Source organism: Ailuropoda melanoleuca, chromosome 2 (genome assembly GCF_002007445.2).
Source record: "Ailuropoda melanoleuca isolate Jingjing chromosome 2, ASM200744v2, whole genome shotgun sequence".
NCBI lineage: Eukaryota > Metazoa > Chordata > Mammalia > Carnivora > Ursidae > Ailuropoda > Ailuropoda melanoleuca.
In genome coordinates this window covers 134916541-134933041 of record NC_048219.1, presented here as the reverse complement: position 1 = coordinate 134933041, position 16501 = coordinate 134916541, and the positions used below count along the sequence as shown (strand labels likewise).

General features: G+C 36.3%; 1 protein-coding gene across 4 annotated transcripts in view; it reads right to left on the bottom strand.

Annotated features, from left to right (window-relative positions):
• Window positions 1-16501, bottom strand: part of CSRNP3 (cysteine and serine rich nuclear protein 3) — a 193383-nt gene that overhangs the window by 81986 nt on the left and 94896 nt on the right. Inside the window, exons 1-2 of one of the 4 annotated variants that reach the window (XM_019807663.2) lie at window positions 14119-14242; window positions 13819-13867 (exon numbers count right to left, since the gene is read on the bottom strand). The exons of 2 other annotated variants lie outside the window; for them this stretch is intronic. The gene's annotated coding sequence lies outside the window, so the exon portion shown is untranslated. Of the gene's footprint in view, window positions 1-13818; window positions 13868-14118; window positions 14243-15679; window positions 15945-16501 lie in introns of those variants that run through there. One more of the 4 variants, XM_011234402.3, reaches the window with a different exon arrangement.

Below are 16501 nucleotides of genomic sequence, written 5' to 3'. Positions count from 1 at the left end.
AAAATGGTTCACTTCAAACAAGATGCAAAGTAATTCATGAGGGAGAGACTCCAAGACACAAAGTAATACAAGATGGAAACCCATGTTAAAAAGTACATTTTTATAATAAGGTACTGCAATGGGAACAGTTACAAACCATATCCTTAAGCTCCATTTCCCTGTCCCATCTCTCCCAGCTTCCTTAGGAAAGGCAGATTTCTCAAGAACCAAGGACATTCAATTGAACCACAGGGAACCATGTGCCAATATGGTAAAAAGTGGTACTTGGTACTCTTCTCCCCAGGAATGAGAGGGGAAATTTTTGGAGGGATGATAAGGATATTGAAAAGTCTCTCTTTCTTTCTGCTATTATATTTGGGACTGGCAAGCAACAGAGTTGAAGGTTAGATACAATTTTTGTCTACATCTTTGAGACGGAAAGAGCGTGAGCTAGACACAGCTCAAAGGAAAGAAGAAATNACTTGGTACTCTTCTCCCCAGGAATGAGAGGGGAAATTTTTGGAGGGATGATAAGGATATTGAAAAGTCTCTTTCTTTCTGCTATTATATTTGGGACTGGCAAGCAACAGAGTTAGATACAATTTTTGTCTACATCTTTGAGACGGAAAGAGCCTGAGCTAGACACAGCTCAAAGGAAAGAAGAAACGTCTGACCACTAGTTTGGGATTAATATGTAAGCTGGAAATTAAAAATTCAAATAATTACAGAGGGCTATAACTTTAACATATACCCATGATGCTGGTTAGGTGCTGAACTTAACCAGTATTGTTAAGTGCAGCAAGCAAGCATACCACTTGTTTAGTTGCATTGCCTTTAAAAAATACTACGTGAGTGTAAGAAGATGTCACATGAAATTAGGAGGTTCAAATGACCCCTTGCTCACAGGAATGTAACCCCTTATCTAAACCCAATGGTAGGGTGCTAAAAAGAGCCTGTGGTTTTCTCCTATATCATTTACACTATCTCACTAGGGAGGAAAAGAATACGAGAATTTAGGGGGAAGGCTCTGTTAATAAAAGAGTTGTGTATACCTGGTTTGCTTGTACCCTGTGCTGGTTCTCTCAGAATTCGAGGATGATAATACATGGCTAGTTAGGTACAGATGCAAGTGAGTAGAATGAACGCCTGTCTTATGGCTGCCACGGCTCCTTAAATATCCACTTATCATATTTTTGTTCCTAAAGATGAGGCATAATTAAACTTCATGGATGTGAAGCCAATGAAAAAGTGGTCAACATTTCAAATTGGCTTTATATAGCATCAAAGCCCAAAGAACAGAAGATAAATCTGGACAGGCATTAATTTGTTCTAAATATGAGAAGCTGAAAGTCTAAGCCATAATAACAGCCATTTTAACACAGCTACTGTTTTCCAATTCATGAAACATATGCTAGTCAAGAGCATCACCATTTCTCATTTGGACTAGGACAAGAGCTTCCTAATTACTCTCTCCCATCCACTACTGTTTGTTTTCGATGTGTTTTCCAGGTTGCAGGCAGAATGATAAATCTAAAATGCAAATCTGATCATGTCAGACTATAGCTTAAAACTCTTAAGTGGCTTTGGATTGTCTTAGGATGAGTCCAAAATCCTCAAAATGGCTTATAAAGTCTTTAGCAATCTACTTTGGCTAACCTCTTCATCTTCATTTTGAGCCACTATCTTGTTGTCACTATTTTAGCTCTAATAATCTTTCAGTTTCTCCAACCTGCCATTTCCCTCTGGCCTCCAGGCCTTTTGATATACTGTTCCTTCCAAACTCCTTTTTAATTTCTTTTCCCATAGCACTTACCGCCTTCTAAATCCATGTTATTTATTTATGTATTTCGATGTCTATTGCTTACTGTGTTCATCCCCTGCTGAGAGATACAAGGACAGGGATCTTTGTCTTCTTTACCTATGTACCCAAGGTCTAGAACAGTGCCTTATAGATTATAAGTGCTTTATAAATAGGTGCTTAATAAATGTCTGTTGATGAATGAATAAAACCCTTCCATTTCTATACTTTAATTACTTTATCAGTGATGTTTTCTCTGCTAGACTGAAAACTCCATGAAACACAATCATGTTCATCTCATTCACCACTCTATCCCTCCTGACTAACAAAATATCTGGCATTTTTGATTGAGAATCAAAATGAAAGATGAAATTGACCTCAAAACATCATAATTTTTTTTTTTTTTTTGCTTGCAAGCAACCCAAAAGCAAATTCTAGCTAACTTAAGCACACAGACATCTGTTGGAAAAATACTGAACTAGTTCATGCAATCTAAGATCGAGCTGAAATCCAAAATTAAAGGAATGCAAGAATAAGGACATCTTCTAGGATTAGGACTGTAGAAATTCCTTGATCTTTCCTCTAGAGCACCACCATTACCAGGTTTAAGCCCAGCAACTTCTCTCAATGTCTCACAGTTCAAGTTTAATGTTCCAAAAAGTAAGTAACCTTTTAGCCCATCTTGAGTCAGAGGTCAGCCCTTTGATCATTCAACTGCATGGCCAGAAGGCAAGAGGACTCAATTAGGTACTGCTCCAGAGAATCTCACTCAGAGGCCTCAATAAGTTCAACTGCATTTCAAAGCCAATGTTTTCCCTTGTCTAACACTGATTTTTCTTATTTTTTCATTTATTAATATAGTCTACAAATTCACCATTTGGACAGCTTCCCCTCTCTCTGCACCCTCATGCCCTTTCTAGTTTAATTAATCTTCACTTTGTTATAAAACTCTAATAAGCATCTTGTGGTCTTGGATGTCCACTATTCTTGACTAACATGTACTATTGCTCTCGAATTTTTATTAGATGTAATCACTGCTCAGAAGCCTCTGAGCACATTTAATGAAAAAGTAGTAAAGAAGTATAAATGTTTTCAAATCTCTCCATAAAAGAAAAAAAAAATGCCGATGAACTACATACACTAGATGTTCTATGGTTATAAGTGCAATTCTTTTGTTTAATGTATTGCTGGAAAAAATATCAGAAGCCAGAAGGATGCAGACTGAAGTAACTGGGAGAGTTTTGTTAAGAATGCCAAATCAAGAAGCTGGATAGAAATGTACATTTTAATGCATTTGGAAGAATGACTGAAGCTAACTTTGGGTATTGGAATCTTGTTCATATCACTCTCTTCTGACAGCGTAATAATTTCATAGCTTTCATAGGTAGCTCATCGAGTTCTTACTATTCCACTTGTATTCATCTAATGTTTAATCCCGTTTTCTCCTTTTATTCTGTCCTGATTTCATAATGCTTTGCTATGTATTGTAAGGAAATTACCACAGAAAATATGCCTTAAGAATATCATCGGTTCCCAAATTCCTAGGAGTGGGCGATCTGATTTGCAGAACCACTTCAGGCTTGCCAGGTTTACAAATAAAAATATAGGACACCCACTTACATTTTGAATTTTAGATTAAAAAAAAATCACCTCCAAGATATATTTGTACTTAAATATTGTTGTTCATCTGAAATTCAAATGTAACTGGGCATCCTGCGTTTCTGCTGACAACCCTAAGGGGTGCTCTTAGCTCTTGAGGAGAAAGAAGAATGACTATGAAATGAACAAAAACATCTAAATAAGAAATGCCATCCACCAACTGGAGCTGCCATACGTGAATATTTCTTTATCAATTTGATGAAACTCCGTTAAGTAAAACTTGAAAGGTCATTAGTGGAAATCATGAGTTTATCAAACAATTGAAGAAAGGTGAGGAGATGGGTGGTGGTTAAAAGGTTAAGGGCAGGCCTGGCCTATCACTGGTACAGGAAGAAATGAATTTAAAAGGAAGTAATTTTGGCATGGCAAGAATTTCCTTCTATGAGAATGAGGAGGTCTTTTTAGTGAGATGCTGTCTCTTCCCTGGCCTGATGGGGGAAAAAAAAAAAAAGAGTGGTGAGCTGTGAGTTCCCAGCTCATCTGACCTGGTAGGTCCTTACTGCATGGAGACTGCTGAGACCAGAAGCCTTATGTGGTACTCTCTTAGGAAAAAAGGGATGCACCTGGTACCCCTCTGTTCACTTTTTCCTGGGGTCCTGGGTTTATCCTTCGCATTGCTTCCTTGCTAGTTTTGTAGTTACCCGAAGTAAGGCACATCTTTAACTGCAAAGGTCATTCACAAGGACACTTGGTGTCTTGGTGATGTGGCATACAACAAGGGGCAAGTTACCGTGCATTACAACACGACAGGGAGGACATTTCTTCCTGTTTTATCAAAGAACAAAATCATCTCTTTTACAATCTCATCCAATTCTTTCTAAGCACAAAAAGCTAAGAAACTATGATAAAATTCTACCCCAGACTTTGGTAAGGTGAGGCTGCTGGCTTCCATCAGGGATGGGCCTGGGGCCCAGGAAGCACCAGTGTGAGGATTAAGCTGCATAGAAAAAGCTTACTTTCCTTTACTTTCTCTCAGAGTGGAAAGCAGTTTTGATGTTTCCTCTGGTTGCTTCACCAAATTAAAGATGAGCTGAGCAGCATTGCAAACAGGTTGACGAAAATACTGGTGTGTGGCTCATCTGTGATAGCAGGTGGGAAAAGCCTCTTTGGCAAAAGCAAGATTATTCACAATGTCGCACTTCATCAGCCAGACTGTTACTGGGCCAGATAGAGGATGAAGAGGACAGTTGCTCAATTAATGGTGTATAGGTTTTATTCCAATATTTAAGAAAGCAGAGCTTAGCTAAGAAAAATCATACTGTGTTATTTTGAATTCTTTGGTGGGCTATCTTTATTTATCTAAATGTGTTCCTAACTATCAGGATATGATTTTAAATCAAGTTAATTTGCATCAAATCCTTTTCATCCCCAATTTTTTTCACTGTAATCTGTGACGTTCTGCCCTAACACTGACATTATTACTGCCCTGACACTATTCTGTTAATCAAATGCTGATTATGGACTAAAGTCTCTGCTGAATAAGAAAATCATTGTTTTAAGAAGTTGGCATCAGATGTTACGCCTTGAACACTTACCACTCCATAGGTTCTGAGAACTATGCATTTCTCTTATTAAACAAAAAAAAGGGGGGGGATATCTTCTTCCACAATACTAGGACCATTTCTGCTTTAACCCATTTGGCAAGAAATGAACTTATCTGCCGCCAAGAGGATAGGGATTTGGCAACAATTTCACAAGGTAAAATCCTGCAAGGTGTTTCCATGGGGCACCACCAATGTGAAAAATGCTGCTGGTGGCTTGCCAATGTGGGAAGCGCAAGTTGGCCAAATACACCTCTCTTGCCCAGGTGCCTGCTTAAGCCAAGAACCCTGGGGGCACTCCTGTCTAATGAATATTTTTGTTGGAGAAATGATTGCAGGGTTTCCCAATTATGTATGAATTCCTTGTGCCAGAGTTGCCTGTGACCTTGAGTTAAAGGTCTGAGTTATTTTATGTGCTTTGGATCTCAAAACGTTTGCAGCCTGCTGATTTGCAGCTTGAGAATTTGATGAAAGAAATGAATGTTTTCTCCAAAAAAAAAGTGCACATGAGCACAATTGCACGCCATCTATCCATGGACTCCGTGGTTAAGAATCTCTGTGCTGCTGATTGATACCATTTCTCCAGCTTTGGTGGATATCCAGAACCTGGAGAAATTATTCATTGTGAAGACATTAGCTCCAAGTATGAAAGAAGTTTGAGAATCTGTTGCCTCTTCCTTTTCCCACCAGGGTCCTCCACTCCCGAGGGCAGAGGTCCTTCCAGGTCTCTCAGTTCCTTCTGCCATCTGTGCCAAGGGGCCTACTGAATCTCAAGGGGACATTCCATATCAATTTTAGGGGTTCCTTTCTTCACTGTTCTCTCGTCTGCCACCTACCACTCTAAAACAACCAACCCAAACTGACCTCCTCTGGTACTTTGTGGCTTGGTGTATGGGTTTAGGTTGCAGGACAATTTCCCCAAAACAGCGTCTGTCTTTCCTAAAAGGTAGTTTGATTGCCTTGGTCCATTTATAATACCAGTCAGCTTTTAATGTGCACCTACTATGGGCTAACCCTTTGTACCTATTCTCTCTATGCAATTGTCCTCCCAATCCTGCAAGGTAATTTTAAAGAAGGAAACAGATTTCAGAAATCTAGATCATTTGCCCAAGAGGTCTGATTCAAACTTACTCTGAAAAGAATGCCATGACCAGCAGCACGCTGTAGGTTAAGTGACCTCTCCATAGTCACAGCTCTTGGTGCCTATCAAAGTGTATCATAATTGGTGGCTTACCTGCCATTTTCCCACACTTGACTGTAAGGTTCCTCATGCACTGAATATGTACTCCAGAGCTTGCTCAGTAAATGAATGGTCATCAATTTGGAGTCTAATCCTGGATCAGCTACTAACAAGTGGCCTAATTTTAAGTAAGAGGATTACCCCCTTGGGTCTCAATTTCCACTTTGGTCAAAATAAGGGACAGACACAACTGGTAAGAACAGGCTCTGATGTAATGCATTCCCCACTGCCTGGCAGTAAATGATAAGAGCCATGGCCTCCATCAAAGGGGGGGTGCCTCCTAATTGTCCATAACCGCTTTCTTCACTGTATGCAAATGCCAAGGGCTAAATTGACTTAGCTTTGCTGATAAAGGCCGTGCTGATGAATGGCTCCTCCACCATTACTAATGGTAATGACTCTATCTGGCTGGGGGGACCCCAAGAAGCTTTCCACATTACCAACCTTAAGATTAGTACCAATATAAGAAAGACAGAACTTGGTTTTTAATACCTCTTAACCCTAAACATTGATCACTAGTTGGTATTTTGCAAGATGGCGTACTAGAATACATGTGAATTAGAAGTCCAAGTCCTTCCCTAAAGTTAACTTCCAGGTTAACTCTTTTACTTAGCAAGAGCAAAGAAAACTAACCAAGAACACGATAAGGCTTTTAAAACTGTTGAAAATTGATCAAGTCCCCATTGTAAGCTTATTTTTCCTACTCTAAGAAAAGTGCCAATGAAAAATTTATTTTATGTGCTTGCTATTAAGACTAAAGAACAGTACTTAGCCTAATTCCTTGGGCGAATAGCAAGACTTACTGCATTAAGGGGGAAAAAAAGACCTCACCTACGTGGAAGAATTTAGAATTATGACTGCAACACTAAAGACAACATTTTTTTTTTCTCCTTAGCACTTAGGAAGTTTCTCTTTAGTCTTTTAGAAAGCCTCTGATTAAATAATAGAGTAGACTAGCCAGCATAGATCAAAGGGTATTTAAGGGATATGATATCCTTTCCCTTCAGAAGAATCATCAGAATAGTCCAAAGGGAAAGGAACCTTGAACACATTTTCCTCATCAAGTACTCTGAAGTGGACATCAGAGTAATATACGGCCACGCTTTACGACCATACCCGTCCAAGTACTGTGATCCTGCCAAAGATACTGTGCAAAAAATACAGGAGATTTTACAAATTGGAATAAGTAGAAAAAAGTACTTTGGAACTTCTTTAAAATAAATCGTCACCTTAGACAAGATCTAGATTTTTACTGCCTAAGGCACAGAACAAGGTTGAATACAACCTGCAGCTAACATTACATTAAGGAGCAATTAGTAAAAATAACATAGAGTGTAAGATTAAATACCTGGGTTTTCAAGTCTCAGTGAAGATTCAACCTGCACAGATTAAAACTGGTTCACAAGAGAAGTCACATCAAACTCATACAATCTCCTAAAAGCTGGAAACTCCCTATTTAGAGTTCCACCATTCAACCAAGTTTTACAAAAGCAAGACTCATGATCCTCCTCCCCACCGATTTATCTAACATTTATTATCCATGTATATTTATCAAAAAGCCCTTCTAGGAATGCTACCAAATTTCTTTTGAAAAACCTTATGATTACATCAATTGATACAATATTTCTAAACATCCTTCTGGTCTAGCGGAACTTTAAAACAGCAAACCTGTGACAGATTGTTTCATGATTCAGAGAAATTAGCCCTTATAACTCATTAGTTAGAATCAGACTCTTTATGCTGCTTTATAGCATTGGATCAACAAACATTTCTTGGGCATCTACTATGTGCCAGGCACTCTCTATAATTGAGAAGTTCATAGTCTGTGGATGAGACAGAACTCTGGATGGAGCAGAGATGAATGACTAACACCTTAGTTGTAGTCAACATAGAAATGGAAAAAAAAGTAGAGCAAAGGCACGTAGATGAAGATTTTTAAAGCAATAAAGGATATAAAATGAGAGCTCATGAAAGTACATATTGCCACAACATATGTGAGGATTTTTGTGGAGATTGTGCTTCCAGTTGGCAAGATTCAAGGAATCTATGAAGCCACATATAGTTTGAACTTTGATGACTGTGGTGACTGCCTTCTCTACTTGCCGCATCTGAATAGAAGATGGTACTAGGGAGGTATGACTTCCAATAAACTGCTCATGAGTTTCTATTTTTGGAAAACAGGTCTTTTCTTCATCTGCTGAAATCTAAGATGTTTCATCAAGAGTCTCTGTAACTACAGGCTTAAGCTGAACTTGCCTTATCAGCACCAGAGAATCAACCCCTACAGGTGGAAAAATAGCAATATTAGCTATCATTGATAAGATTTTTATTATGTGCTGGGCACACATCATGCCTTATGACTTTTCATTTTATAAAAACCATAGAGATGATGTACCCCACTGTGCAGATGAAGATGAGGCTTACAGATTTCAAGGATCATGTTCAAGGCCACATGGATTCTAAATGGCAGACCATGTCTTGGAAGTGACGCAGGGTTGGAACATAAACCTTAGCTCCTAACCACTCTCCTACTCAGCTTCTTCACACTCTTCTTCATACTTTGGCCTCACATATCCAAGACACTACATAGTAAAAGCATTTACCTAACAAGAAAACAACATAATATTTTGCTAGTTGTTTGGTTGTTCAGGAATTGCCCTAAGTTTATAAGGCACTATTGTACTAAACAAAATTACCTAGGTTTGTTGAGGTAGTTCTTGGGCTCTTTAAAATGCAAACAGGCAAAAGAAGACCATAATAGGAAGCTTTTCCCCCGAATACTCTGAACTAGCTTTCATTCTTACAGAGTATCTTTTGACACTAAGTTCATGGAACCAACATTCCTTCACATCTTCAAAGCTCTTCAGAGTGTATAAGACCACCTATTGACCTAATGGAAATGGGAAGGATGACAGTAACTCCAAAGTCTCTGAGAACAGTTAACACTCAAAACCAAAAAAACAAAAAAACAAAAACAAAACTTGCTTCACATGCACCAAAAGATGTACCATATAAAAATACAAAGCCTTTTGTCATCAACAGCTGTGACCACTTTAGAATGAACCAATGCATGGCGTGCTGAAGCGACACTGTGGTCAAGAAACCAGTTTCTGGCAGAGCGCTATTTGTAGTTACGTTTGCTTTCTCTGAGAGACTGCAGATAATAAGATGTAAACACTTAACACCTCGTGAATGCACTTTAACTTCCATTTAGCTATAGCTTTACTCAGCATGACCATAGATAAAGATGGAAGTAAACAATTATTGGGGCTTAATGAACATTTAAAAAAATAAGTACCGAGGCCTCCCCTCTACTTGTGAGTTTTGAAATCATTGTTTATTTTCAGGGATACCATTTAACTTAATTGTATGATTTTTCTGCACTCAGTTTATTTCCCTTCTCAAATCTCAGCCTCATGTTGTTCTTTGTTATTGTCAGAACCTGGTGAGTTGTTTTGAATAGAACAGTTTTCCGCCTCCTGTAGGGTGATGTTACTGCATAAGAACGCTGCAGTGTTTTTTATAATAAACTTGTGAACTAAGAACCCTGGCCTGTTAGGAATGGCATTAGCTACCTTGTATTATCTACCTTGTATATCTTAACACATACATTGTATTAGTGACTTTTCAAAGAAATGAAGATTGATGGCTTAGCTGTCTTACTTTTTTTGTATGTGATTAGGGAAAATGCACACACACACACACACACACACACGCACACACGACTAAATACATTTCTGCATCAAAATGTGTATTTATAAACTTGCATGGAGACAAAAGATTATTCAAGCAACAGCTCTTCCTAACTAGCATGGTGGTAGGAGGTAGTGAATCTCAGAGCCCCAGGATTTGAGAATGAAATAGACCACAACCTCCGAAGTTGGTAAGAATAGGTATATGACACCAATGTTTAGTCAAATGCCATTAAAAAAATTGGTCTGTATGTTTTCTTTGGTATTTCTGTTAGAGATTCCTCATTTCCCTATTAGACGAAGCAGTTTCAAGTTCCTGTTGATGGTATAATATGCCAGATTCTCATTGTAGTAACAAGAACTAGAGTTCAAACATGGTTTTCAATATCCTGAACATAAGAAAAACTAAGATAAATTTTATTTTTTATGTCCCTGTGCTTACAATACTGTGTATGTGCATATACCAGAAGTTCAGTACATAGAAAAAGTATGGAAGGATGTTTATCTCTCTCCCTTTGCCACCAAAACCTAAAAGATTTAGAATTTAATGTAAAACAGAGTGCATAAACTTGATATTTAAATTGTTCTCAAAGAGCAATGATTAACTGTATTAAAAAATAATAAGTAGTAACATGAGAAAAGAGTAAAATTATAAAAAGCATATAACACATATAAAAAGCATATACAAGTGTATGCCAAAAACATATAATAGCAACACCATTTGGTGTTGGGGAACAGCTGGGGAGCAGTTTCCTCTTTTCTAATAAGTCCAGTGTAATGGTGGGAATAATGATTCTCATGCCATGAAAAGCCTAAACTGATTTCTACTTGCTCAACAAAGCAGAATGATAGGTTCTATATTTTGCTTCCCTGAAAGCAATTAGTATTTTAAAACACTGGCCATTAAAGGTATAAACTTCACCTATTTGGAAAATTGGTTTATTTAGTGCAGATTATTTCCCAACTGTTCTAGACAAAGTATTACTATAGCATTGCCATGCACTAATAATATGGAATAAAAGTAAGTCTTTAAAACTCACTTTACAATCTTATTATACTTTTCAATAAAATGAATATAATTCTATTTACATTCCAGAATAGGTGACTAAAAATGCAATCATTTATTTTGCTTGTTTCCTAAAAATGCCAGGTTAAAAGGAAGAAAGAAATGTGATTGTTTTGAATACTCAATTATTTTGAGCTTTTTCTTTTCATATATTATAAGCCATTTTGCTCTTATTTCTATTTAATAGGCACTGGAAGTTCAGGAGAAGGACATATACAGTGATAATACAACCTAAAACCTACACATGTGATTTTAAGATGACAACAGTTATTTGTAGATTTTAGACTATGTTCCATACTGCTAGACTGAGTAAAACATATTTGCCCTAAAATCTTTTCCAAGCTTACAATATGGTCTCTGGTTTTGAGTGATGACAAAGACAGACTGGTAATCAGAAAGCAGGAAATTAATTTTTGAAAAATCATTAAAGATTCCTTTGAAATCTGATATAACACCATTTCTTCAAGTACACTAACTGCATATTCTTCAATTATTTGTTTTTATATTACTCCATTTACTCTTCTACGTTACAATTTTGATTTGGCTGTATTGACACAAACACATTTTTTCTATATACAGTTAAATATTCAGTCCATGAACCTACTATGTCCATGCTGCTGAGATTTGTATGGAAGTCATGTGCTCAAACTAATGCAAAAAGACTTCAAAGTTTTGACTGAATTTGCATAGAGACATAAATTATCCAGGATATTCAAAACCATAAATTTGCTGCAGGACATATATAGCTCTCTTGTGGCTTACGGAAGCACAATTCTCTTTATTTCACATTTGTCTATTACGAGGTTTTCTCCAAGAACCTTCACAGGGTCTCTTCTTTGGCCCATACTCTTTTTATTTCTATATTCAGAATATGCTAACTGGTACTGGTTGCGTTTAAAAGTTAACAGTACTGTACTGCCTAAATGAAATGTAAGCTGGGCTCTTTCCTCCTCCCTGTGCTCTGCCTAGAACACACACAGAGGTTAGTAGACCCAAACTATGCGCATGACCTGAGGCAAAAGTAAAATAAAAATTTTTGTGTTTCAAAATTGTTCGATTAAATATGGTTGACCATAAGAAAGATTTTATTTGGCTGTGTATGTATATAAATATATATCATATATATTGTAATATACAATGTCTATAAAATGTATCATACATATTTATTTCATGATATATCATTAACACACACACACATTTATTTATATATACGTAAAACAAAAGTCTACAAATATTTTGTTTGGGCCAGAGGACAGCATATTCCATTCAACATAAGAAGGAAATTATTTAAAATATACCCCTTTAGCTGCAGTCATTACTGAAAGTTTCAAAAGAGAAAGAGTTTAGAAGAAAATGGCAGTTTTTGCATTTTTAAAAAACTCACACAAAACATGAATTCCTTTTCCTAAATTAATCTCAGGATTCATGATAAATGTCATAATGTCCCCACAAAGTGATAAAGGGTAAGAATCTGGCCCTAAATGACTACCACAAAGGGATTTCATAAATATTTGAAATAACTGTCCTTCACTGTTTTAAACAGCTATCCTCCTGTTTTGGTCCACCCTCTATCCACCCCACTCCCCATTTTTAAATAAAAGATGTTGTTGCCAAACTACTAAGCCTTAATCATTATAATAAAATTAACGCCCTCTTTTCAGTGCAAAGAAAGTAATTAAGTTTATCTAAATATGTATTAGCTGTTTGTATGTAAGCTTCATAGAATTCATTTTAAAATCTTATGCAAATAAAAAAGCATAAAGCAGTAATTTCATGACTAAACATTATTTTGTCTCTTCCTCTTTCCAACATAAATTTTCATACACATACAACCTGTAATATAGACAGATGCACACTTGATGCAAATTAGATAACATTTTTCCCCATCAACATTTTAACTGCTGAATTGATATATTTAAAAATTTTAATGATATGGATAAACGCAGTCTGATCACGCTGCTTTAATTAAGTTTATTTAAAAATACGTTTTGGAAATAAAAAAGCAATATGAACAATAAAAGTGAGTACACATTTGTTTGGTACAGGTCAGACTTTACTATGATGTAATCACACATTTTACCAAAGTGTGATATTTAGTGCATGGAAAAAGAAGACTTTTGTCCTGCTTGTGACATTTATGAGAATCACTTTACAATACAGACTTAACTGAAAGGAAAAGTCATAGGAAGTTGAACATGTTGAGTTCAAAATGGCATTGTCTAAAAAGTCCCAAAGAAAATTAGTAACAACTAGAAAAATTAAAGAAGCATTTTAAAAATATAACCCCCAAATAAGAAATTCTTCCTTTGATGCAGTGCTTAGCAATAAAATATAGAATGAACACCATCAAAACCGAAACCCTCTCTTAAAATGAAATGAAAATACAACTTATTAAAACTGTCCTTATGATGTCTTGTGGGATATGAACAAAAGAATTCCATTATTTAATTCCAGATATCTCACAAGAATCTTAGACTATGAAACCAGGTCTAATTTAAAATACATTTTTTTAAATGTAAAAATCCCATAAAAGTTGTAAGTCTTGATATTTATTTGTCTAGATGTCTCAACCCAGACATCTCTCTGCCATCAAAAACTTTCCAAAAAAAAAGAATTATTTAGAAGCCCAAATTCAGTGTTTTCCTCACATGAAATTATTCCATTGGAACAAAACATCCATGTTTCAAATTGAAAAAAAAATTAGAAAGATTTAATAAACTAGTTAAGGGAAGCTGAAAACTGAGAACACCCTGCCAATTTCCACAATGAATTAAAATAACCAGTCGTCATCAGTGTCTTTTATAGAAATAAAATTAGGCGCATCACGAAATCTGTCACCGTACCTGCGTGCACTTTAAACGACTACGGCACACACGCTGTAAAATCTTCACTCTGAGAAATAAAGCACACTTCATTTAACTGCTGCAAAACAGTGCTGCAGAGAAGCCCAGTGCCTTTTTTTCTAGGCAACTGATCCAGCCTTCCACCAGCCCTGTGACCTTTGAACTCCCTTCTGCCCCCCCTCGCTTCTGCAGTCAAAGCCTCAGAGCTGGTCTCATTTGCATAAGGCTCAGGCCGCCCTCCAGCAGCTGAAACGGAATGCTGGGTAAGGGAAGTGTGGAACCGCAGTTGTGCCTGAATACCTGAATCACCGGAGGGATGGAACAGGCGACGGGGAGTGGGCACGGACTTCTCTGGGCTGCCAGCATCACAGACCCCGTTTCTATTAATGGATAAGTGTTTTTAACTCTTTGTTTTAGAGTCCTGCTTTTCCGCCCTCCTCCCCACCAAAAGAAGCTGTCAGCAGCAACTATGGTAACCAAGGAAACCCAAATAGTCAAATACTTCATTTAAATACATGTGGAAAACCAATTTAAAAATTTCATTAACTTCTCTTGTTTTTGAAACACAGCTATTTTCTTACCCATTGGCATACACATTGCCTGCATAATCAGGGACATAGGGTATTTTGTGTTGTGGTGGTGGTGGTGGTTTAAACAGCATTTTACAAGCATAAATATCTTTTAGTTACTATACAAATATGTGAAGTCACTACAGTAATTCTGTAAAATGTTAAATGTGCCCTAGTGTCTTAAAAACAAGCATCCTAAATGGAGTCCAAGAAATTAATTGTTAAGAATTTATCTCCCAAGATGCCTTTCAAACCATACAGCAGTAAAAATGTAGAGCAAAGTTAAACTATGTATTGAAATTTAAAGATTCATGTAGCAGTAATGCGTGTCAGTCTTTGGCAAAGATGTTCGGTGTTGTGCTATAATTTGCTAGAGTTATTTCTTCCCTTGTCTTCCTACACACAGCAATCTCTCTATTTAAAACATAAACTTCTCTATTGCTCATAAACCTAAGAAGTGGTTATTTTCTAGATACATTAGGTCATGTGTGTACATATTTTTATAAATATACATGAAGGCACACATTCTTCTCTAAATGGTGAGTCAATGGAAATATGCATCATCACAAAATTAATCCATTCTTCTTTTAAAAATTAAGCTAATTTGTTTTTCTCCATTAGTGAGTGAATGGTATCTATAAAATAAAAGGTTTTATGAAGTATTTTCCACCTATCAAAAGATACATAAAATGAAAAATAAAAGGCACACAACCAATTAATATAGATATATATTACTGTAGTTAAATATAAAATGCATTGTTCTAATAGGAGCATTATTAACGTTTCAAAATTTTCTTATTTAAGAATTTTTCATTTAAATAATTAAATATGCCAAACCTTCCTCTTGCAGTGTACAGAAAGACATCAATAAAATCTGAATGATATATCATTAATTTATAAGACATGTAAACTATTGCAATACAGGATTTTTTAACACTGGAGAAATAAATTTGAAGCTTTTTTATTTGAGCTATTTATTAGTAGTATTCTGATTAACATTATTTCTGCCTATACAGAAAATTAGAAATCATTGGATGCATTTTTTCTTACCCATAAATTTTTAAATAGGATAAATAACTTTTCAGTTTACTATAATCATATAAACATTTCTCTATCACATCTGACTACGGCAACAATTTAATCACATTGGGTCAATTCAAGTGCATCCTTCATATTACACACTGCAAATATCCTGCAAAGTTTTTGTTTAAGGGAAAACACACATTAGCCCATCCTAATTTAAATCCAATCAAACACAAGGAAGTGTTGGAGTAATTTATAAAATCACTGACCTGTTCAAATAGCTGTAGTCTTAGTCCTTGTACTCTTTATTCATTAGAATCCAAAATAAATTGATTATCATTTTATAATATGTGTCAGCATCACCGAAGGCACTGTTCTTCCTGGTTCAGCGGAATCTTCTTAAATTTGCCAGCCCTGTGTTTTATTGCTGGTACCGTATGCTTTATTGTTCAGCGACAAGAGCTTCACTCTGCACAAAGACTCATTACCTACTGCTTGCTGCACGGCATCAGACTCACTGAGGCTGCCTATATGTGATCACATGGGAGTTTTGTCTGAGAAAGCCAGGCATGCCACTGACTTCACTGTGTCTATGGATATTTTTATCAGCTGAGGTCTGCTAGGAGGAAGGAATAACAGATTATGAAGCTGCTCTAAGTCATTAATGCAGCCCGACTTATGGAAATCCTTTCACAAGATTTTTTTTATTATTATTATGGAAAACGTTTGAGCAGGCATTCAAAAGAAGTTAACTAGATTTTATTTTAATAAGGGGCTGAATAATAATTTAAGGAAAGGGAACTAGCAAAAAGCGGTTTTCTACCTTCTGCTTTCTGAAAGTACTTTTGTATAAATGTTATTAAAGAGCCTTGCTCAACTGAATGATTTGACATTATGTTTTAACCTTTAGATTGCTGGGGTTTCTTTTTCTTGGAGGAGGTTATTTTCTAAAAGGATAAGTGGCTGTTTCCCTCAAAATCTCCTCAATGAAAAATCTCAATCACTAATAGATACTATAGATGAATAAAAATAGAGTTATTCTAATTACTTTTGATAAAGTAGATAAGAGGGTGAGTCTCTTATTGATGTAT